The sequence below is a fragment of the Rhinopithecus bieti genome, unplaced genomic scaffold (assembly GCF_001698545.2).
Source record: "Rhinopithecus bieti isolate Rb0 unplaced genomic scaffold, ASM169854v2 scaffold_47418, whole genome shotgun sequence".
Lineage (NCBI taxonomy): Eukaryota > Metazoa > Chordata > Mammalia > Primates > Cercopithecidae > Rhinopithecus > Rhinopithecus bieti.
The window spans coordinates 1814322-1839007 of NW_016819951.1; the positions used below are offsets into that span (position 1 = coordinate 1814322).

Genomic DNA, 24686 nt, shown 5'->3' on the forward strand with positions numbered 1-24686 from the left:
AGATGTGAGGTACTATTCTATTCATTATGCTACTTGTTGCCTGAATACCTTGAGGATCTTTGTGTGTGTGTGTGTTTTTGTTTTATAGGTCCTGTGAGATTTATGCTTTAAAGAGATTCTATTTTGGTGTATTTCAAGGATTTTTTTCAAGATTTAGAGCTTCTTTTAGCAGTTCTTGTAGTGCTGGCATGGTACTGGCGAATTCTCTCAGCATTTGTTTATCTGAAAAATACTATATCTTTCCTTCATTTAGGAAGCTTAGTTTCACTGGATACAAAATTCTTGGCTGATAATTGTTTTATTTAAGGAAGCTAAGATAGGACCCCACTGCTTTCTAGCTTAGAGGGTTTCTGCTGAGAAATCTGCTGTTAATCTTATAGGTTTTCCTTTATAGGTTACCTGGTGCTTTGCCTCATAGCTCTTTAGATTCTGTCCTTTGTTTTGACTTTAGATAACCTGATGACTATGTGCCTAGGAAATGATCTTTTTGTAATAAATTTCTGAGGTGTTCTTTGAGCTTCTTTTATTTGGATGTCTACATTTCTAGCAAGGCTGGGGACGTTTTCCTTGATTATTCCCTCACATATGTTTTTCAGTAAATACCATCTTTAAACCAGTTTTATCAATATGGAAACTGAGACACAGAGAGGTTAAGCAACTTATCTCAAGTTATGAGCACTCTGTTTTGGAGCTAGGAATTCAGTCACAGAAATTAAGAAGTGTTAAGTTTTTCACATACTTATGGTTAACCTTTATTCTGCATTTGCCTATGTGTCATGTGTTGGCTCTAGAGAAAGTAACTGTGGCCACCAGAGCCCAGATCTGGCAACAAAAGTAAAACTTAATAGAAAAAAACATCAAGTCACTGCCTTGTGAAAGGATGCTTATTTAGCAGCCTGGAAAAGAACTTAACTTGCTAAACAGAGTTTTGTTCTTTTGTCCTCTAAAACTCTCCCATGGTGTATCTGGACTTCCTCCCTGGAGTAGCATAAACTATTGATTCCAATTTCCTTAGCCCTCTGCAGTGGAATTATATGTACACACCTCTTCCATGGCCTTCTGGTAGTTGTGATGTATTTTCCAGCCCTTCACTGTGTGTTTGGACACACACACTGTTATTGTTTTTTTTTCCTAAGACCACCAGAGCGGGTACAGAAAGAACCAGCGACTAGGCAAGGGTAGGAGCAAAACTGCAAAGTTTTATTTTGGTCCCGTAGCTCAAGGGAAGAAGGTGGTAGGGGAGGAGGTCTGTTGGCCCCCGACAAAGGGCCCCCCAGACCCGTACAGCCTCGGACGGAGCTTCCCACCAGTCCTGACATCGACCAGGAGTCGGAGCCGACTGAGGAAGGCCGCGCGTTGGGCGTGCCTCCGGAGCCGGCTTTTTCTAGAGTGGGAGGGCAATAGGCGGGGCACGGGCGTGTCCAGGGGGGGCGTCTCCAGCAGGTGCGACCAGGTAACATCGTTGGTTCTCTTCAAGATTGACATCCCTGGCGCCATGCCTAGGTTGGGCTGCACCTTCCCAGGTTTCAGGCTGGATTTTCGCGCGCGCGGGAAAAGTTGGGGGGATGAAGAACCCGGAAGTGCGCCACCTTGCCTCCGTTCATCCAAACACACACAACCTGTTTTAACAGTGGGTTGTTAGTGAACATGATATGAGTATACAGTTGAATTGTGCTTTCAGGGTTGGGCTTGCCCTCTTGCATCAAAAGGGCATGCTCAAGGTAGCTTCTGCCCTTTCAGCTTGAACAACAGAATGTTCTGAGCCCAACCAAAAGGCTAGAGCCAAGCCCAGCTGACCCACAGGTAGAAGCAGAGCTGTTCAGGTGATCACAGCCTACATCAGTGAAGTCACTGACCCAAGTGTATGATAACAAGTGGTTGTTATTTGAGGCCACTAAGCTTAGGGGTAATTTGTTACATGGCATTATTGTGGTTATTGCTAACCAATGCACTGTGACAAACACAAACTAGAGGTTCTTTTTCAGTTTCTATGTAAACTCTTTGGTTGTATCTCAGTAGTCTCCTCCTGAACTCACTGGGTCACCTAACATAGTATCAACAGTTCCTCTACTTGCTAGCAAAATTTCAAGTCCTGGACTGTTTAGCTCAATGATTCTTAGTGCAGACCCTTCATTTGGTTGGAAGACAAAGGACAGGTGTTAGAGTCAGTGTGTAAGGTAAAAGTTATGACTGATCAAAAACACCCTTGAAGAGCTTGCAAATTATCTCCAAAGTTCAAAGTCATGATTTTGTGTTTACAGCTTTGCAAATGTATGCTCATCCCAGTTTAAGAAATCCCAAAGGAAGAAACAAAGCAGGGTCTCTATGCAGATACCTGGACTTTCAAACTCTTCTGCATTTAACATAATTAGAAAATCCCTAGCAGTGAGTCAGAAATATGTGAAAACTCTAAACATTCTCCATGTGCTCAGAGTTTGTACCATTTTTCTGTTAAGACCTCTAACCTTAACCTGTTTGAGGATTTGATAGAGTAGGATCTGACTGCAGAGAACAGGTCTGGGAAAAACTTAGGACTAAATTCAGTTTGTAGATTAAATGTGTTCATGGCCATCTTCACCATAATTAATTTTTTAAAACTTTTTTTCAGTAGTTGTAGGGGCACAAGTGGTTTTTGGTTACATTTTAGCCTAAAGTTTGCGTGTACCCATCACTTGACTAGATACATTGTACCCAGTAGGTAGTTTTATTATCCTTCACTCCTCTCCTCCCTCCCATCTTCTGAATCTCCAAAGTCCATTGTATCACTCTGTGTGCCTTTGCATACCCATAGCTTAGCTCCCACTTATAAGTGAGAACATACGGTATTTAGTTTTCCATTCCTGAGTTATTTCACTTAGAAGAATCGCCTCTAGGTCCATCCAAATTGCTGCTAAAGACATTATTTTATTCTTTGTTATGGCTGAGGAGTATTCCATGGTATGTGTGTATATATGTATACATTATATATATATATATGTATTTTATATATAGTATATGTGTGTATTAGATATATACATAATATTGTCTTTATCCACTCACCAACTGATGGACACTTAGGTTGATTTTGTATCTTTGTAATTGACCACCATAATTCCTACTTTACCTGCTAAACCCAGAACAACTTCAAATAATAAGCAAAATAATTCTCCTTTATATTTCTGATACTCCTACATTGTCCTCAGTGCTCCATCTCAGATACTATGCTGCAGGCTAGGAAGGTAGACACATGAAAGATATATCATGAGAAACTTAAACTTTGCCTCAACCTACAGAATAACCATACCAAGAAATTATATTCTCTAGTCTGTGGAAGGACAACTAAAATAAATAAGTTAGTTAAAGAACAACCTGTCCCTGGCAAGTATCTGTGGGAGGGAAATTAGGTCCCATGTGATCTTATGCCATCACAGTATTATGCTTTCACCTTTTGTGCCAGATGCACAATGCAATTAAATTTCTCTTAAAGCCATATTTATTCCATTTTAAAAAGCTGAATTTTTACTGAGGTTATGTTCTTACTACTTTTTTGATGTTGAAACTAGAAGACAAATGAAGGCAAGTGTGTGTGTGTGTGTGTGTGTGTGCACGTGCACATGTGTGTGTGCTTCGTGTGCAAGTGTGATGGATTTTTTGACATATTGTGACATGTAGAAAGTTGAATGTCTAAATTCTATCTTGATCATTTACTAGTTTATGAAACTCAAACACCATGAGAGATTTCATGGGAGATTTAACTTAGACAGTTAAATTGCCTACAGCAAATTGTTTAGCCAATGGAACTCAAAAATTTCCAGTGGGAACCCCTGTCCCCAGAATGGAGGGGTAAACTTTCCAAATGAAATGATAATTTCTCACATTTACAACACTGTCATCTACTTCAAACTTTTTCACAAGCTGGGAGAAAGGCAGGGTAGAAGTTATCAGAATTTTGTAGTTGATGGATTAAGTCTCAGAGTGTTTAAGTCTCACCTCAGTGCCAGAATTAGAATGTGAAACCAGGTCTTCTACTCCAGGTTCAAGTCTCTTTCTACTAGAGTGTTATGATATCTACTTTAGCAAACTGCTAAGGCTGACCTTCTTTGTTGACCAAGATTGCTTTAATGACACAAGTTTCTCCTGCCCTAAAAAATCACTCTGTAGTCTGAGATGCAACTAATTAAAATTCCACTATTAGGCTTTTTAGAATATCATCTCTGCCTTCTAGAATTCTGCCTTTTGAAGCATAGATCCATAGCCACCTCCTCCATGAAGTCTTTTCTGAGTCCATCTCTTCCACCCAAACAGATATAATTTATTTGTGCTCTGAATGCCCCATTGGGCTTGGTGTTTCCTCTTGTAGCATATAAGTGCTCGGTCTCTATGCACCTACTACTAGTTTGCAAACATCCCACGATGCTCTCTACTTTTAGTACCATACCTCTTTCCTTTTGCCAACACATCACAATTCAAATTCGTTTTAGCTTTAAACAAGAAAAAAAATCCAAGCTACCTTACACTCTTAGCAAAACATGGTCACTCCATTTGCCCTGAGCAAGCTCCAGCTACCCTCATGTAAGTCCTGGAAATCAGGGAGGACAGAAAAATAAGGCCACCGTGAAAAGTTCTTGAGATCCTTCTTGACACCCTATAGCTTGATGAAATGAAAAGACTGTAGACTGAGATGGACCTGGGTTTGGATCTCAGTCCCTCATCATTCTAGTTAAGTAAATTTGGCCAAATCACTGACATTCTCTTTACCTCCATTTCCTCATCTGTACAAGAGTCAATATATATGATGGACCTTTTATGCCTGACACATTGGGAGGCACTCAATTAAATGGTAGTTGCCTTATTGTTACTGGTATTGCTGCTACTTTTGCTGATATTCTTCCTAACGCTCTTACTGGCTCATACTCTCCCTGAGGAATCATTAGCTCTTGTCCAGAATGCCCTTTGTACTCATAGCCATCTTTGTCTCCTCTGCTTTTCAGATCACTCCATGGGGCCACCAGCAGGTTTCCTCATGCAATATATAAATAGCAAATATTGGAACTGGAGTATTAATTTAGCCTAGACTTTGTTCCAGCCTTCCCACTGGCCTGCCTTGTAGATGGATGAACTGGAGCAGAAATAAGGAGGCAGTGTTCTTTCTTCGTATCACACACCTAAGGGAATTTTTTTTTAGTCTTCTGAGAACATTAAATTCTACCTCAAGCTCAAAGTAACTCTCAATGAGAGAAATCATTCATGGGGAACAGGGGAAGTCTGCTGAACTTCAAAGCCAAACTGAACCACAGCTGGTACCCCCTGCAACTCTTAAGAATAGGAAAGCAGCAGTCGAAAAACTAGAATGGAGTACTGTGGGGTGAGGGCGAGGATGAACAACCACTCTGGCATTTAAATAACATTGACAGCTTAAACTCAAGTCATCATTTCAAGAAATTTCAACAAAAGGTGAAATAGTTTAAAGTGAAAAAGTTGACTCTTCTGCAGAGGCAACTTTTTATACTTTACTTGCCATTCTCATATGAAACCTGCAAGTCCATATTAAGAAACTGTTGCCTAGAAATTGTAAGTGTTAAAGACGATCGATAAAGTTACCTTACGGGGAAGTCTGAGCTAAAGCCGGCTTTTTTATTTTATTTTATTTCTCCGGTCTATCTTGTAGGCGTGTTAAGAATGGATTGCTGGCTCATAAATGTAGCTGATTATTTGGCTGGTGATGTAGCAGTTGCTATTTTGGACTCCTTCTGAGTTTCTGGCTTTCTGGTGGGAAGTTTAATAGCTCATTAAATGTTATACCCTCTCATTTTTATCCAGCCTCACTTTCTTCTGTTTTAATATGTGCCAAGGAATTTGAAAATGTACCCTCATTTGAACAAATAATGCTGGATAAAGAGCCATGCTCAGCCCAGAACACAGTAAAGTTTTTAATAACGTAAATTTGAGTTCACAGTGAGTATTGAAACAGAGCTAGTTTCCAAACTTACATCAGATCTCATTTAATCTTCACAAGGTAGAAAAGTATTCATTCATTACAAAATACTTCCTACAAAGTGCCAGGCATTGTGTTCAATGTTGGGTCTGCAATTCTAGATAGCATCATTTCCCTATTTTTAAATGAGGAACCTGGTTTCAGCAAGATCACGTGACTCGGCCAAGGTCACAGGAGTGAGCAGAAGACCCAGTTCCTCTGATCCAAATCCCATGGTCATCTCCACAAAATAGACATATAGCTGAAAGGAGCTTTAGAGACCATATCAATGTTTTACTTTATATTTGAGAAAATAAGCATTCGGCCCAAGTTTACACATGTGTGCTATGTATACACGCATACACATAGTGAAATGGGAATGGGAACTCAAGTCCCACAAGACTTAGTGTATTGTCTTACACAAAAGGATACTTTAAGATTAACTTATTGTATATTTTTAAGTCATCTCTGAAATCCTCTTTCTTCTCTGAAGTACATGCTCCAAAATTTCTTCTTCAAGTACATCCCCTCAGGGCACCTTAGAATATAAGAGAAACATACTGACTAAATTTGTCTCCACGTTGACCTCAGGCACTTTAGTCAGTGTTGAAACTTCTTTTTATTTTTTTAAGATAAGTCTTTATTTACTGGTTTTGAGAAAAAAAAAAGCTGGCTAAGTTGGTTGCTTTTTGGTGATCAATGAGACCAAACTCCATATCCTTGTCCAACTCTCGATTCCTCCTTGGTTCAGCCTTGGCTGCAGCTGTGGCCACAGTAGGAGCGGCAGTGTTAGTGGAGGTCATAGGGGCAGCAGCCACAAGGCAGATGGATCAGCCAAGAAGGTCTTTGTACCCATTGATGATAAAAGGGGGTACTGATGCAACAGCTGGGTAACCAATCTGCAAACACAGGCACCATGCAGACACCCTGGAAGTGAGGATGCAGAGTGTCCCCTGTGATGTCAAGCACCTCAGGGATGTAGATGCTGCCATCGTCAGACACTTGCTTGATGATCCACCCAAGAAATAGCGAGAGACGTTCAGCAGTATGGCTTCACTGGCTCCCACTTTGTCTCCAGTCTCAATGAGCTGCACATCCCTTAGGATTTCAACGATGCCCCTGGAGATTTTAATGGTGATGCATAATGCCTGGACGAAGGAAGTCTTCTCTGGCCCCAGCATGGTGTTCTGGGCACAGAGACTTCACATGGGGCAATGGCACCAGCATTGGTGATAGGTGGTAGCTGGCACCTTACTGGCCAGCGATTTGTCCCTGAACTCAGAACATAATGAACATGACCCAACTGATGGCTCCAACTGGTCCATCAGCTAAGATGTTTGCCTCTCTCCTGTCTGCAGCCATAGTCAACTTCTCAAAATGCAAATTGTGTTCATGGTTTCCCACTGCATTTAGAAGAAAATGCTGAGTCTGGTCCTGCAGGGTGCTTCAATGTCAGCTTCTTTGCCTGCTTGTCCAGCCTCATCTTGTTCCTCTCTCTCTCTCCCTCGTGACCATCTGGCCATACTAGTCTGCTTTTAGTTCTGGAATGTATCAAGTTCTTTCCTGCCTTAGCACATGCTGTGCTTTCCTTTGTACTGGTCTTCCCATCTCTTTACTTAGCAAACTCCTCCTTATCCTTCAGAGTCTCAGGAGAAATGTCCCTTCCTCAGAGAGGCTATCTCTAATTCCATTTTCAACCAGGTTTCTCTTTTTTCTTCCTTACAGCCCATTTACATTTCAGGACAGTTATACAAATTTGTCATCACATATTTATTTGTGTAATTGGCTATTTAATGAGCTCCAGTGGAAGAAAGGACTATGTCTATTGTTTTCACCACTTTGCCTGGAACATGGTAGTGGCTTAAAAAATATTTATTGGATGTATACCTTAATGGCATCTAGTGAGTCCTTTAAAAATCTAGTCATTCACGTGTCTGTTCTGGCCTGTGTTTAGATCTCTGGAAAGCCAATGCTTGTCTTGTTTATCTTTGCTATTCCCACAATACCTCATGTGGTCCCTAACAAAACGCAAATGTTTAGTAGTGTTTATAGAAGAATCATCCCATGAAGGAATACAATTCAATATTATTGCTGATCCCAAGGAACAGATCATCACCAGAGGCTGTAAGCATCCTCAATCCAACTAGAAAAGTTTTCTACCTTCCTGCCCACCTGCCTTGTTAAACAGGCTAACGTGCCTTTACAGCTTTCTTGAGTTTCCACTTGTTTAAAGCTGTGTTGGTGAATGTTCTTTTATTGCAGGTATCATTAGTTTGAAAAAGCTCTTACTAGCCCCTTCATAGAAGTCTTGAAAAATATCGGCAGCCTAACTGATGATGCCATCCATAGAGACTGGATAGAGAAAGACATTTAAATTAAACATCAATCAAGGAGGAAAAGGTAATAAAAGTGACCTTCTGGCCACCAGTAATCATCCTTCTGGCCACTAGTCTTTATCCTCTGGAGGATAACTTCACTACTGCAGTTCTAAAATCTAGAAATATAAATGAATTGTTGGTAGGAAGAGTGGTAATATCCTGAAGGAATTGATATCATTTTTTACCGGGGATCCTACCTGCTTTCCCAATCATCCCTCTGCAAAAAGAGCTTGAGGAAGTAGTGCATACAATGGATAGAAGCTGAAGGAATCAAAATACCAATGGACTATTAGGTAGATTTGTGACTGCTACACTACTGGAGGATGGCACTCTCTGGCAAGCTGAGCTGAAGTGTCCTCCCATAGGTCTGTCTTTGGGTGTAGGCCATAGACCAGCAACATCTGTATCACCTGAGAACTTGTTAGAAATGCAGAATCTGTGGCTTCCAAACCTACTGAGTCAGAATCTCTATTTTAACAAAACCCCTCATTGATTGTATGCACATTTATTTTGGAAGCAAGATAAAGAAGAGAGAGGAGCAGAGTGAGAGGTACAGTCAACTGTTATGTCTAATGAATCCTATGCACCACCCTCTGCCTCCTAGTCAGTATCCTTTAGAAAGAGATGATTATAATGGCAGAACTTTAAGGTATTTTATCTTCCCATGTAGTATACCCCATGTCATGAGAGTCAAGCAAAGTCCCAGGTCCTGACTGACTCAGAGAGGAAGACTTTCAAAAGAATTTCATAAACTCCAAAGTGATAACAAGTAACAAACTTGCTCTCACTAATTTCAGCCAAAAGCTGTAAATACCCACATTCCTAAGACAGAATGGCTGGAGGTAGAGAACTGAAAAAGTTTAACTTTTAATATATCAAAAGATATAAGAATAAAACTCTTTGGTAACCTATAATAAAAACAACAATATAAATTCCTAGACAAGAAAAAGTTTATTTTATCTATACCTGTAGCCTTGCTTACAGTGGTCTGGAACTGGGTTTCTGGGCTGAAGATATGAATGACAGAAAAAGTAAAACTTAGTTATCTGGGAGGAAAAGAAAAACAAGAAAATTCACCTTGCCATTGTCTGACTATTACATGGAATCTAGTTTTGAAGACTTGAGATGAATATTAGGGAAACAACTGTAGATTTAGAATCTGTTTTATTTTATTCATTCAAAGTCTATTTTAACATTGAACTTCAAGAGATTCAATGCTATACCTCAATACCGTATGTATAACCTCTTAATTCACAGTGACCACATACAATAGTAAATTTTCTGTAAAGTATTCCAGAATCTGACCAATAATATTAGTATTCCCTTTTTCTTGGGAAGAGTAACAGAGTGATAAAGAGAGGTGACAATTTCTGTATGAAATGCAGCCTCATGCAGGCAGGCTTAAAAGGGAAAATGAGTCTCAAAGGGCATTGCAGAGAGGCAGAATTACATGTGAGACTGAGGCTCTAGGAGAGTGTCTGTTGACTTCAGACCTCTGAGAAATTTTTCAGAGTCCTCAGAACAGCTTTAACTGTGTTCCCCAAGCAGAGGAGAAAATAGTGTCTTTTAAATATATTTTCATAAAGTAGCATCCATTATTATTATTATTATTGTTATTACTACTGCTATTATTTGTATGTGTGTGTGAGACGCAGTCTTGCTCTGTCGCCAGCCTGGAACGCAAAGGCACAATCTTGGCTCACCGCAACTTCTGCTTCCCAGGTTCAAGTGATTCTCCTGCCTCAGTCTCCCGAGTATCTGGGACTACAGGTGCGTGCCACCATGCCAGCTAATTTTTGTATTTTTAGTAGAGATGGGGTTTCACCATATTGGCCAGGATGGTGTTGATCTCCTGACCTCATGATCCAACTGCCTCAGTCTTCCAAAGTGCTGGGATTACAGGCATGAGCCACTGCACCTGGCCTCTTTATTATTTTTAATGTATTTTTTCTCCCACTACAGTGAGCAGCTACCCAGTAGAGATTCCCACCAACACGCGCACACACACACAGAGAATCCTTCCACACCGATACATAAATTTCCATTGTCCTAATTAGCATAGTTTCATCTTCTATTAAGGTTTTTGAAGCAGTATCTTAAATGCTGACTTGGAGCCTTAAGGAGTAGTACAAACATTGAACATGGAGTTGTTTTTCCTCAAATTCAACTGTGAAATATTTAAATCCTGGGGAAAAAAAGGAAAAAAAAAAAAGAACTTTTGTGAATTTTAATCTCATGGTATTGCTAGCATATGGGCAACTTCAGAAATAAGACAATGATTTGTTTCAAAAGAAATCTGATTTTTGATAGACTTAAATATCCTCTGCCCATACCATCCCAGTTGTCTGCTGGGCTGATTGGTCAGTCCACACTGGGGTTTATGGGATTAAGATTGTTTAAACAAAAGCTGTGAGGTTTTTTTTTTTTTTATTATTTTTTAAAAAAATGTTTTTAAGCTATGCTTATATGGTGATCAGACATATGTGTCCTTATATGATTTTAAGAATTACCCTCCAAAGTAGGAAGAGAAAATACAATTGATTTTGTTTACAGATGAGGAAATTGAGGCTCAGTGGAGTTAAGTGATGTACCCAGAGTAGTATATTGGGAACTATAATCCAGGCCTCCTGACTCTTACACCTATTATTCAGTTTTATAATACAAAATTGCCTCATCTGCTTCTAGGAAAAGAGCATTTCTCTGAATTCCATATCATGTATTGATGTTCCATTGTCCTGATGAATAGTCTCTAACTTTGCTCTGTCAATACTAATCTCCTTCTTTTACTATAAGCAGTTAAGAGTAGCCATGCAGCAGCCTGAATGTTTTCCTGCCTAGATATTTCTTCCACCAAATACTCTTGTTCCTCATTCTTAAATTCTGCCTTCCATAAAGCCCGAGGGCATGGACACAATGCAGCTAAGTTCTTTACAACAGAATAACAAGGATGGCCTTTAGTCCAGTTTCCAGTGTCTTGATCTTCATTTCCATCTAAGAACTTATCAAAATGGCCTACACTGTTCATATTTCTATCAACATTCTGGTCACACAAATTAAGTAATCTTTAAGAAGTTTCAGACTTTTCCTAGTCTATCCTTCTGAGTCCTCACCAGAATCACTCTGAACATTCTGTTTATGAAAATTCAGGCTTTTTCTAGCTTGTTCTTCCAAAGTCTTTCAGCCTCTACCAATTACCTAGTTCTCAAGCTACTTCTACATTTTCAAGTATCTGCTATACCAACAACCATACTTCTTAGTAACAATTTTCTGTCTTAGTCATTTTCTGTTGCTGTAACAGAATACTTGAGACTGGGTAATTTATAATGAACAGAAATTTATTTGACTCATGATTCTGGAGACTGGGAAATCCAAAAGCATGGCACCAGCATCTGTGAGGGCCTTCTTGCTGTGTCATAACATGGCATAGGGCATCACATGGTGAGAAAGCAAGTGAGTGCAGGTCAGTTTAAGTGACCTCTTTTTATAAAGTCAACAGTCCCATCATGAGGGCCCTAACCTAAAGACTTTATCTAATCCTAATTACCTCTCAAAGACTCCACAACCAATCAACATATGAGTGTGGGGATTATGTTTTCTTTTTCCTTTTCTTTTCTTATTTTTTTTTTTTTTTTTGTTGTTGTTGAGGCAGAATTTCATGGATCTCGGCTCACTGCAACCTCTACCTCCCGGGCTCAAACGATTCTCCTTCCTCAATAGCTGGGATTCTGCTTCCTCCTGAGTAGCTGGGATTACAGGTGCCCACCACCATGCTCAGCTAATTTTTCATATTTTTAGTAGAGATGGGGTTTTGCCATGTTGGGCAGGCTGGTCTTGAACTCCTGACCTCAGGTGATCTGCCTGCCTCGGCCTTCCAAAGTGCTGGGATTACAGGCGTGAGCCACCATGCCCAGCCAGGATTATGTTTTCGACACATGAAATTTGAGGTACACATTTAAACCATAGCACCCTCATTTAAATTATTTCAGAATTATTTGGTTTACAGTATATTTGAGTTCTCTTTAGCCACCCATTTGATTGACCAGATTTAAACATTCTCTAATCCAAATATTCATAAAAGCCTATTTAAGGGACATATGGATGTGTACATATCTCAGCCCCTTCTCTCCCCTCTTATCATGACCCCAAGATAGAACACATTCAAGATAGACAAGGCTCTCACTCTGGAGTTCCCTCCCCTGGGGAGTGGTTTGACTTATGGATAATGCTACATTAATGGCACTTTCTGAACCACTGACTTGGTTCCCTATATTTTCCATCCAAGGGAAAGCCAAAGGTGTATCATTGGTTTATAGGGCCCTACTCTAATGGCTGGTTGTAAAGCCAGAGATGCAGCCACAATCTGTTCCAGGGCTCAGAATTTAACGTATCTCTCCCAACTTCTCTCCATTGGAAAAGAACTAGCTTTTCATAAGTCTCCGCCCCAAAGCATTTTGTCAGAATCTGAAGGGTTTATCTTTCACTGGATTTTTTTCCAGCCAGCAGATAATATTAATGCATCAATTCTTTCATCTTAATTAAGAAGACACATTTAATAAATCACAATGATCATCTGGTTCTTTTCTATTGACCAAAACAAAGTTACAGACTGGTATGTAATATAGAGCTAAGACACAATTACTATCTCTATATTGCACATTAGCACTATTTTGGTTTATTATTCCAGATGTCAAAGATAATCACAAACAACTTACAGAATTACCTCCTACAAATCTTCCACCTATCTGAAGACTAGCATTCCTTTTAGGTTAATTTTCTTTTTTGTAAGTTAGAGATTTTTTTTAAATTATGGTGACTACAGATAAAAGCAATATATTATATTTTTAATTTTTTTTCCATTCCGACTTTTGAAAGTCTCTGCTTTGGGGCAGAGACTATGTGGTTTTCTAGGTATAAAATCATATTGTTCATGAAGAGATATAATTTGACTTCCTTTCTTCCTATTTTGATGCCTTTTATTTCTTTATCTTGCCCGATTGCTCTGGCTAGGATTTCCAGTACTGTGTTGAATAGGAATGGTGAGAACAGACATCCTTGTCTTGTTACAGTTCTCAAGGAGAATGCTTCTAGTTTTTGCCCATTCAGTATGCTCTTGACTGTGTATTTATAATAGAAGTCTCATTATTTCGAAGTAGTTTCCTTCAATGCCTAATTTGTTGAGGATTTTTAACAAGAAGAGATGTTGAATTTTATCAAAAAGCCATTCTTGTGTCTATTGAGATGATCATATGATTTTGTTTTTAGTTCTGTTTATGTGATGAATCACATTTATTGATTTACACATGCTGAGCCAACCTTGCTTCCCAGTAATAAAACCTATTTGATTGTGGTTGATTAGCTTTTTGATGTGCTGCTGGTTTCAGTTTGCTAGTGTTGTGTTGAGGATTTTTGGATCCATGTTCATGAGGGATATTGACCTGAAGTTTTCTATTTTTGTTATGTCCCTGCCAGGTTTTGCTATCAGAATGATGCTGGCCTCATAGAATAGAATGAGTTGGAGTGGAGTTCTTCCTTCTCAATTTGTTGGAATAGTTTTAATAGGATTTGTACCAGCTCTTCTTTATACATCTGGTATAATTCAGTGGTGAATCTGTCTGGTCCAGGACTTTTCCTGGTTGGTAGGCTTTTTATTACTGATTCAATTTCAGAACTCATTATTGATCTCTTCAGGCTTTTCAATTTCTTCCTGATTCAATCTTGGGAGGTTGTATGTTTCCAGGAATTTACCCATCTCTTGTAGGTTTTCTAGTTTGTTGGCATAGAGATGTTTGTAGTAGTCTCTTAGTATTTTTTGTATTTCTATGATGTCAGTAGTAATGTCCCCGTTGTAATTTCTAATTGTGTTTATTTGGATCTTCTCTCTTTTCTTCATTAGTCTAGCTAGCAGCCTATTAGTCCTCTTCTTTCAAAAAACAAACTCTTGGTTTCATTGGTCATGGGTGTCATTTTTTGGCATCTCAATTTCATTCAGTTCAGCTTTGATTTTGCTTATTTCTTTTCTTCTGCTGTCTTTGGAGTTGATTTGCTCTTGTTTTTCTTCTAGGTGTGCTACTAGGTTGTTAATTTGAGATCTTTCTAATTTTTGATGTGAGCATTTAATGCTATAAACTTTCCTCTTGAGATTGGTTTACATGTGTCTCAGAGATTCTGGTATATTATAGCTTTAGTCTCATTAGTTTGAAATAATTTCTTGATTTCCCCCCTAATTTCATTGTTGACACAAAAGTCATTCAGGAGCAGACTGTTTAATTTCCATGTAATTGTATAGTTTTGAGAGATCATCTTAGTATTAATTTCTGTTTTTATTGTGCTGTGGTCCAAGAATGTGTTTCTTATGATTTAGGGTATTTTTTAATTTGTTGAGAATTGTTTTATGGGTGAGTGTCTGGTTGATTTTAGAGTGCATGCCACATGCAGAAGAGAAGAACATATATTGTATAGATGTCTTTTACACCCATTTGGTCAAGTGTCGAGTTTAAGTCCCAAATATATTTATTAGTTTTCTGCTTCCATAATCTGTCTAATACTGTCATTGCAATGTTGAAGTCTCCCACTATTATTGTGTGGTTATCTAAGTTACCTCATAGGTATGTAAGAACTTGTTTTATGAATCTAGGTGATCCAGTGTCTGATTATATTGTGAAATTCTTATAGTGAGTTATTTAGCTCTATCAAATCAGTTTTGTTGAGCTCTTGTATCATTTTATTGGATTCCTTAGATTCCTTGGATTGGGTTTCAATTTTCTCCGGAATCTCAATGATCTTTGTTACTATCCAGATACTGAATTCTATGTCTGTCATTTTAGCCATTTCAGCCTGGTTAAGAACCATTTCTGAAGAGCTAGTGTGATTGTTTGGAGGTAAGACACTCTGGCTTTTTGAGTTGCCAGAGTTCTTGAGCTGGTTCTTTCTCATCTGTGTGGATTGATGTTCCTTTAATATTTGATGTTGCTGTCCTTTGGATGGTGTTTTTTGCTTTTATATTCTTCAGTGCCCTTGAGGGTTTGACCCAGTTGACTGACTTTGTTCCTGGATTATTTCAGGGGGCCAAGACTCAGCTCAGCACTCCTAGGCTGTGTGCTCTAATCCTGGAGGGCTGGGACCAAGCCTACAGTTTTATTCTCTGGCCCCTTGAGGTTAAGCACCTGCTGTGTTGGAGGGGCTGAGGTGTTTCCACTCCACTGGCAACAATGATCTGATGGGATGCTTGCAAAAGCACTTCACTGGGGTGGTAGCAGCAGAGTCTATGCTCATGTGCATGTATGCTGGCAGTAGTGAGGTGGTAGAGACCACATGCATGTGCTCACTCCAGTAGCATTGATGTGGTGGTGTCTGTGTGCATACGCTGGTGGTAACAGTGGTGTGGGAGGGTGTGCACACACCAGAAGATGCGGGATGGTGGCATCCATATGCACACATGTACTGTATACCTGCACTGGCAGGGGCAGAGCAGCAGTGGCGAGGTTCACATGTGCACTGGTGGCAATAGCATGGTGAGGTCCACACGTGCTGGCAAAGCAGTGGGAGGAGGCTGTGGGCAAGTGCACATCCTCTGGGGCCCATCTACTGAAACTCTCTGACAGGTGGGGACAACCAGCAAAGAATCTATAGTGGTGGCTGCCAGAAAGTGCATCCAAGGCTGTGCTGCAAGCAGATACAGCTAGGAAGGGACCACAGGAGAGGCCTACAAACAGGGTGCTGCTCAGATCAGACTGGTCCTGTCCCACAGGCAAGACCACCCTGCCTTGTCTAGGTCCAAGAGTAGCATGGCACCTAGAGGAGCATGGCAAGCCGTGGGGTATGAACATCCCTGGCCATGCTCCACTGTAGCCATTCCCACGCCAAACCCTCTGGGCTCCACACAGGCTAGAGTTCTGCGCTTGCCACCTCTCCAAGCAGCTGTCCCTGTCAGCTCAAATGTTCATGGGGGTCATAGGGTCTCCTGCAGCTAAGATTCTGAAGGTCCGTGGTGAGAGTAGGCCACTCCTTACCCATTTAACTCAGTCCTTCTCCAGGAGCCACTGACAGCTAAGAATAAGTCCTGGTGCTCAGCAGCCCTGTGTAGGGTTCCTACCTTACTCCCCCTGCAACTCACGGTTTGCATCCTCCCTCCATCTATTCTCACTGCCTTCCTTCGAAGGTCTGCTCAGAGTGTGCCAGTCTTCTCTATCTGGTCTTTTTGTGGGAGATGTTCTTCCTGCCTGCATATAGTTGGCCATCTTGGCTCTTCTCCTAAAATTTATAAGAGAGTGGATTTTAAGTGTTATGGCCTAGAAACAGGAGGCATGGCATGCCAGACAGGGCATGTAAGGAAACCTCAGGAAGCCTCAGTGTGGTCAAAAGACAGAGCAGCAGAAACAAGGGCCCTTTCAGGTAAATTTTAAAGAGACAGTTCTGGTACTAAGGTGCAGCAACAGCATTCATTACCAAAATGCATTTTTTTAAATTCATGGAATCACTCAATGCATGGCACAAACTACCATTTTTTCACTCATTTAACAAATCTTTACTGTGTGACTACTCTGTGCCAGGCACTGTTTTAAGATAGATAGATAGCTTTTATACACACACACACACACACACACACACACACACACACACACACACTTCCTTTGGAAGAGTTTATAGTCTAGCTAGAGAGAGAGATAAATATATCAATATTCATTGTTAAATTGGAGTAGGAATAAATGACTAAATAAAGCAGTGATTGGAAGCAGGAAGTGTTGGGGAGTGAGGCTGGGAATTGCAATTTTATATATGATGGTCATGGGAGGCCAAATGGAGAAGGAAATGGTGTGAGCAAAGACCGAAAAGACATGCAGATATGTAGGGAAAGAGCAATCCAGGCAGAGAAGTTAGGAAGTGCAAAGTTCCTGAAGCTAGAGAATGCTTGGTGAGTTTTACAAACAAGGAGAGGACGATAAAGTGACGGGAAGAATTGGTGTGTTGTAGACTAGTAGTGGACAGATGAGGTCAGAGTGGAGCTCAGGATCATACCATGCAAAGTTCTGACAGGCATCAAAAAGACTTTGAGTTTGTGTCTGGATGAGATGTGAACCTCTAAAAGGTTTCAGTGGAGGAATTACATGGTCTGTCTTAATTTTAAGAGAATCACTCTTGCTCCCATGTGTTCAATGTAACAAACACTTATTGAGCATATACTTAGCATCAGGCTTGATGCCAGGAATTGGGGACACAAAGTTAAACAAAATTTGGCTTCTTCTTTCAGTTCATGGAATCTGCTGCAGCTACTTATACAGGTTGCTGTGAAAATGAGTTAAATGTCTTATTTAATTCAATACATGGCCAAGGACCACGGGTTGTGAGTGAGTGAGGCTGTAATTTTATTCCATTGCTGAATGCCTCAACCATTCCCATATATTGCCTTCTGTTTGCCTGGTGCCAAACCCATTTTTCACAGGCTCATCCATTACTTTCCCTAATCTGACTAATAATTTCTTTCTTATGGCTGAACCAAGGCTGGTATATATTCAGGTTAAAGTGTTTTGTATCAAAATGTATTTCCTCAGAAAAAAAGCCAAATTCTGTCTGTAAAGAGAAATGCAAATTATCCAAAGGAGTCTTATGATCATTTGCAACCATGGGTTGCTTTATTGAGGAGCATGCAAGTAAGGAATGCTAAAATCATTTCCACTTCCCTTCCCCACTCTCTCCAAGTTGGCAATTACATCACTATATGTGAATCCTGAAGCAGAATGAATGTTCTCAGGCCAATTTGGGGGTAAATTATCTGGTGAAAGAAACCAAAACCAGCCTCCCCTAATAACTTCCATAACACAAAGTCACTTCTTATTGTTATTGTGTCTGTGACAAAATTCCCTTTTGCCAAGAGGGACTAAGTGGGCATGCTCTTCATTCCTTGGGTATTAGTCACCTTTTGCTGTACAACAAGCTATCACTAAGTCTCAGAAGCACACAGTAATCAGCGATTATCTCTGTTCAAGTTGGGCAGTTGAGCTGGTGTCTCTGCTTCAGGCTGTGGGTTGTGCTCAAATCTACTGAGGCCCAGACTGAAAAACTGGAGCATGTTCCTCTCACTGTAGACATTAGACACTCCCAGTATAGTGAGTTGAATGATGTCCCCCACACCCTACAAAATGATATGTCCATGTTTTAACTCCTTGATATGGTTTGGCTGTGTCCCCACCCAAATTTCATCTTGAATTTTAACTCCCACAATTCCCAAGTGTGGTGGGAGAGACCTGGTGGGAGGTAGTTGAATCACAGGGGTGGGTCTTTCCTGTGCTGTTCTTGCATGAAATCTGATGGTTTTATAAAAAAGAGTTCCCCTGCACAAGTTCTTTCTTTCCTGCCACCATGTAAGATGTGACTTGCTCCTCCTTGCCTTCCATTGTGATTGTGAGGCCTTCCCAGATATGTGGAACTATGAGACAATTAACCCTCTTTTCTTTGTAAATTACCCAGTCTTGGGTATGTCTTTATCAATAGTGTGAATATAGACTAAGACACCTTTTGAACCTGTAAATGTGATCTTATTTAGGAAAAAAGTCTTCTATAGGTTGAATGTTTGTTTCCCCCCAAATTCGTATGTTTAAGCCCTAACCCTCAATATGGTAGTATTTGGAGGTAAGGCCTTTGGGAGGTAATTAGGTTTAGATGAGGGTGGAGTTTCAATGATGATATTGGTGCCCTTTTAAGAAGAGAGAGAGAGACATGAGCTCGCTCGCTCTCTCTCTCTCTCTCTCTCTCTCTCTCTCTCTCTCTCTCTCTTCACTATGTGAGGCTATGGCAAGAAGGTGGCCATCTGCAAACTAGGAAGAGGGTCTTCACCAGACATGGCATCTGCTGGCATCTTGAGCTAGAACTTTCCAGCCCCCAGAAGTGTGAAAAGTAAATATCCGTTGTTTAAGTCACCAAGTCTATGGTATTTCATTATAGCAGCCCAAGCTAACTAAGACAGTGTCTTTGTAACTGTAATTAAGTCCAGGATCTTAAGATGAGATAATCATTTGCAATCTATGTGGGTCCTATATCCAATGACCAAGTAAGTGTTCTTGTAAGATACAGAAGAGAAGATGGCACAACGAGGTTGTGGAAAGATAAAGACAGAGATTAGACTTAGGCAAACACAAGCCAAGGAACACACTTTGCGGGGAGAACAGCTTTGTTGACGTCTTGATTTTGGACTTCTGGCCTCCAGAACAGTGAAAGAATTTCAGTTATTTTATACCATCAAGTTTACAGTAATTTGTTACAGCAACCACAGAAAACCAATACACAGAGGGATGAATAGAAACATATGAAGATCATACAACATAAGCTTGGAATCCAGACACTGTCCCTTCTACTTAACTTCCATTAGCCAAAGCCTATCACCAGGACAAGCCCAGTTCCCATGAAGCTGGGATGTACACTACTCCTATGGAGGTCAGGGAGGAGTGAAAGCAAGTGATTTTTTGCTGAATAATAATCTACCACACTTTGTTTGGTTTCTTTGGTAGCATTTGCTCACTAGATCTTCCTTCCAAATCTAGGATTTCAGAAGACAACTCAGAACTTACCTGGGGATTTCTGGACATAGAAACAAGTGTTCTAAGATAAAAGGATTATGGATGAAACATAGGAAGTTCAGTGGATATGAGCCAAGTTCCCAAAGAGGAAATGGTAAGGATGTCTAAGCCTCAACTAGCCTCCCATCACTGCACAGGTCTCCAACACTTTAGGTACAAAAGATACACCATGCAAATACATCTCTCCTAAAGCATTGGCCCTGAATGCTATGCTCTTTGATCCTGGTGAGCTGAGCTGAAAGTTGCTGAGAGGACTGTTTTCTAACCACTTTCCTTTTGACTCATCTTTTTTAGAATGGGCCTTGGACCACCTGTATTGGAATTATTTAGGGTGTGAAATGGTTTGGCTGTGTCCCCACCCAAATCTCATCTTTTTTTGTAACTTCCATAATTCCCACATGTTGTTGGAGGGACCTGGTGGGAGATAATTGAATCATGGGGTAGTTTCTCTCATACTGTTCTCATGGTAGTGAATAAGTCTCATGAGATCTGATGGTTTTATAAGGGGAAACCCCTTTCACTTGGCCCTCATTCTTTCTTATCTGCTGCCACATAAGATATGCCTTGGCCGGGTGCAGTGGCTCACGCCTGTAATCCCAGCACTTTGGGAGGCCAAGGCAGGCAGATCACGAGGTCAAGAGATCGAGACCATCCTGGGTAACACGGTGAAACCCCGTCTCTACTAAAAATACAAAAAAAAAAAAATTAGCCGGGCGTGGTGGTAGGCCCCTGTAGTCCCAGCTACTCGGGAGGCTGAGGCAGGAGAATGGCGTCAACCCAGGAGGCAGAGCTAGCAGTGAGACGAGATCACACCACTGCACTCCAGCCTGGGCGACAGAGGGAGACTCCATCTCAAAAAAAAAAAAAAAGTGCCTCTTGCTTTCTGCCATGATTGTGAGGCCTCTCCAGGCACGTGGAACTGTGAGTCCATTAAACCTTTTTCTTTATAAATTACCCAGTCTCAAGCATGTCTTTATCAGTATGGTGAAAATGGACCAATACAGGGTGCTTCTTACAAATGCAGGTTTTTCGATCTACTGCTCACCCCCTGAGTCAGAATCTCTGGCACACATCTTAACACGCATCTTAACACACATCTCAAGAGAATTTTGATGCACACTAAAATTTAAACATCACTGTTGTTTCTCAAACTTTTATACTATCTTGTACCTATCACCACCACCCATTAGCAGATGTGAGTGATCCTGTACTCTCTGGGAATATGGGATCATCATCCTAAGTCTCCGTGGTAGGAAATTTCCTTTAACTCTAGTGTTTTCTCTCTCAAGTTCGTGAATATTTAACCTTCTATTCTACCATGCATTTGCTCCATTGAAAACAAATACTTTCCCCTAGACTTTTGGTTAAATTGAGGCCTAACAGTTTTGCTGAGCCAGCAGCTTTGTGCATTGCTCACGATGCCATCCATTCTTCACAGCTCACCATGCCATTCTTCATAATTTTTTTTTTTTTTTTTTTTTTTGAGATGGAGTCTCGCTCTGTCGCTCAGGCTGGAGTGCAGTGGTGCAATCTCCACTCACTGCAAGCTCCACCGCCTCCCGGGTTCACGCCATTCTCCTGCCTCAGCCTCCCGAGAAGCTGGGACTACAGGTGCCCGCCACCACACCCGGCTAATTTTTTTGTATTTTTAGTAGAGATGGGGTTTCACCGTGTTCACCAGGATGGCCTCGATCTCCTGACCTTGTGATCCGCCCACCTCGGCCATTCTTCACATTCTATATCTTCACCCTGATGCTGGATCACTCTGGTGTTGAGGAGCAGACACATCGGGAGTAGTTCTTCAGATTCTCTTTTCCAGAAAAATCTAGATATGCTCACACAAAGAGTACTTGGTATTTACTTTTGGGAGCCTCACAACCCCTGTGAGGCATTTTGAGGTCTCCTAGGTGAGGAGGCCTTAGTCTAAAGTTTACAGCAGTATAACTAGATGATTCGTTTCTATAATGAAAACAATAATAAAGTGACAACTAACATTTACTGAGCACTTACCACATGCCAGGCACTGGGCTAAACTTCTTACCTGCTTTATCTCATTTCACCCTTGTACTGCCCTGAGGAGTAGGTAGCGTTATTAACTCCATTTTATAGTTGGGAAACACAGGCCTTTGAGAGGCTCCAGTTCAATAACCTCTTTCTTGCAGGCCACATGCTGATTTTGCTCAGACCTCCCAGAGTTCCCCTTACTGAAGACTAAAGTAAAATCACCTGGCCTATTGTCAAACCATACAGATCACCTTAACTTTTCCCCTGACAGAAGGGGACTCCGGAGAAATAATCAGTAGCCTTGAATAATCTTTGGCTTGACCCATGGGAATCTCGTGGCCATGTCTTACGTGTACATTGCTTATCTGTTCATTTTCCTGCACACTATTTACCTGTTCATTATTTTAACACAAAATTGAGTCTCCAGTGTCCAGTGGGGTGACCACCAGTATACAATACATTCATGGTGATAAGAGCAATGAGGAAAATTAGGCAAGTTTAGGAAAAAGAGTGTTGAGGTTGGCAGTAACATTTTAAATAAGGTAGGTGTAATGGTTTGGATATTTGACTCTCCAAACCTAATGTTGAAATTTGATCCCCAATATCGGAAGAGGCACTTAACTGGAGGTGTTTGGGTCATGGGGTGAAGCCCTCATGAAGAGATGAATATCCTCCTTGGTGGGGTAGGGAGGGGATGAGTGAGTTCTCACTCTTTTAGTTCCTGCAAGAGCTGGTTGTGAACGTTTTGCCCGTTTGCCCTGAGAATACTTGCAGGTAGTGCTTGCGGCTGCCGCATTTACCCCAAAGTAACTTTGCCACAAAATATTTCACATTTGTTATTATGTTCATGTCACTTTAGTAAATAGACTTTAGAAACAAAAGACATCATTCTATTTATAGCATTCTGTTTTCAGTAGTGGTACTTCCATTTAGAAAATACAGTAATTCTCAATGGCTGAAAATGTCAAATCCTAGAAAACATAGCATGCCAATGATGTTAACATCATTCTTGAACAGTTGTTGGCTGAAGATTCATTGCATGAATCCAGTGTTTCTGAAATAGACAATTCTGATGATTCAGATGATCCCGATATTTGTTATTACACATAACTCCAAGAACAGTCTCTATATTTTATTTTCACATTGAAAATCAGTCAGATTTACTTCAGCCTCAAAGAGTGTGTTTATGTAAAATTAAATGAGTGCTGGCAATGAGCTGCATATATATATATTTTTTTCTAAACAGGAAAAGGGTTAAAAAGAGTCTGGAGCCTCCCTGCTTGCTCTCTTGCCTCCTCTCTCACCCTGTGATCTCTGCACACAGTGGCTCCCCTTTCTCTGAAACTCCTACCAGGAGCTGATGCTAGTGCCGTGCTTCTTGTACAGCCTGCAGAACCATGATCCAAATAAACCTCTTTTCTTTGTAAATTACCCAGCCTTAGGTATTCCTTTATAGCAACACTAAATGGACTGAGACAATAAAGAAGGTCCCTTTGATAAAGTGACACTTAAGCAGAGACCTGAAGGAAGTCGGGAGAGAACCATGAGGATAACCAGGAACAAGGTTTTCAGCCAGAGGGAAGAGCAAGTGCAAGGCAAGAGCAAAGAGTTCAGTGTGGGGGTCCCACATGAAGTGATTAGTGAGGGGGAGATTTGGCAGATGGGATCTGAGAACATGGGGAAGGTGGGGGCAGTTTGCATAGGTCCTTATGACAAGGACTCTAGATTTCATTAGAAACCATTGGAGGGCAAAAGCAGGAGAGAGGCGTGATAAAACTCATCTTTGTCAAGAATCACTGAGATATTGCATGCAGGACACACCATGGTGAGTACAGGTGAAAGCAAGGGAAAAAGTAAGAACAAGAGTTTAAACTTTTTGTGTTACTTTGTCATCTAACCCCTCCTCAGGAAAATGTTTTCAAGTGTAGGAAAAATACACAAGATTGAAAAGGAAACAGTTATACAAAATGCAGTTAGCAAAATGTTGAAAGAAAACTGCCATTTAGAAAAATATGTCTCTTCATGAATTTATTAAATTACAGAATCTAGTGGTAAATCCACCATAATTTCTAAAACATCATGAGCACAATTATGTTTCAAGATACTTTCAATATCTGTAATGTATAATTTTTTTTTATTTTTTTATTTTTTGGGATGGAGTCTCGCTCTGTCGCCAGGCTGGAGTGCAGTGGCGCGATCTCCACTCACTGCAAGCTCCACCTCCCGGGTTCACGCCATTCTCTTGCCTCAGCCTCCCAAGTAGCTGGGACTACAGGCGCCCGCCACCGCGCCTGGCTAATTTTTTGTGTTTTTTGATAGAGACGGGGTTTCACCATGTTAGCCAGGATGGTCTCGATCTCCTGACCTCGTGATCTGCCCGTCTCAGCCTCCCAAAGTGCTGGGATTACAGGCATGAGCCACCGCGCCCAGCCAATGTACAATTTTTTAATGATTTTTATTGGTAACAAGTCACAGATTCTACTTATAGCTCCGTGGTTTGCTACAGGTAGGCATATTTGGAGAAAATGCTCAATTGTAGTTAAAAGCTAGTGAAAATGAAGTGTTTTTTTTCAGCCAAGTTCAAAGGACCCCCTGAATTTATGCATGGACCCAGGTCATAGACCCTGAATTAGAATGCTATTGCAACATTCCAGGTAGATGTTTCATGACTTAGATTATGGTAGGCTTAATGAGATTTAGGGAGCAGTGAGTGAAATCCAATTCATTCTAATGTACAGTGGCTACTTTTCAAAATCAAATTCCCAAGGCATGGATTCTCTG

General features: G+C 40.7%; 1 pseudogene; it reads right to left on the bottom strand.

Annotated features, from left to right (window-relative positions):
- Window positions 1-6783: 6783 nt before the first annotated feature.
- Window positions 6784-7278, bottom strand: LOC108520110 (60S acidic ribosomal protein P0 pseudogene; annotated as a pseudogene).
- Window positions 7279-24686: the final 17408 nt, after the last annotated feature.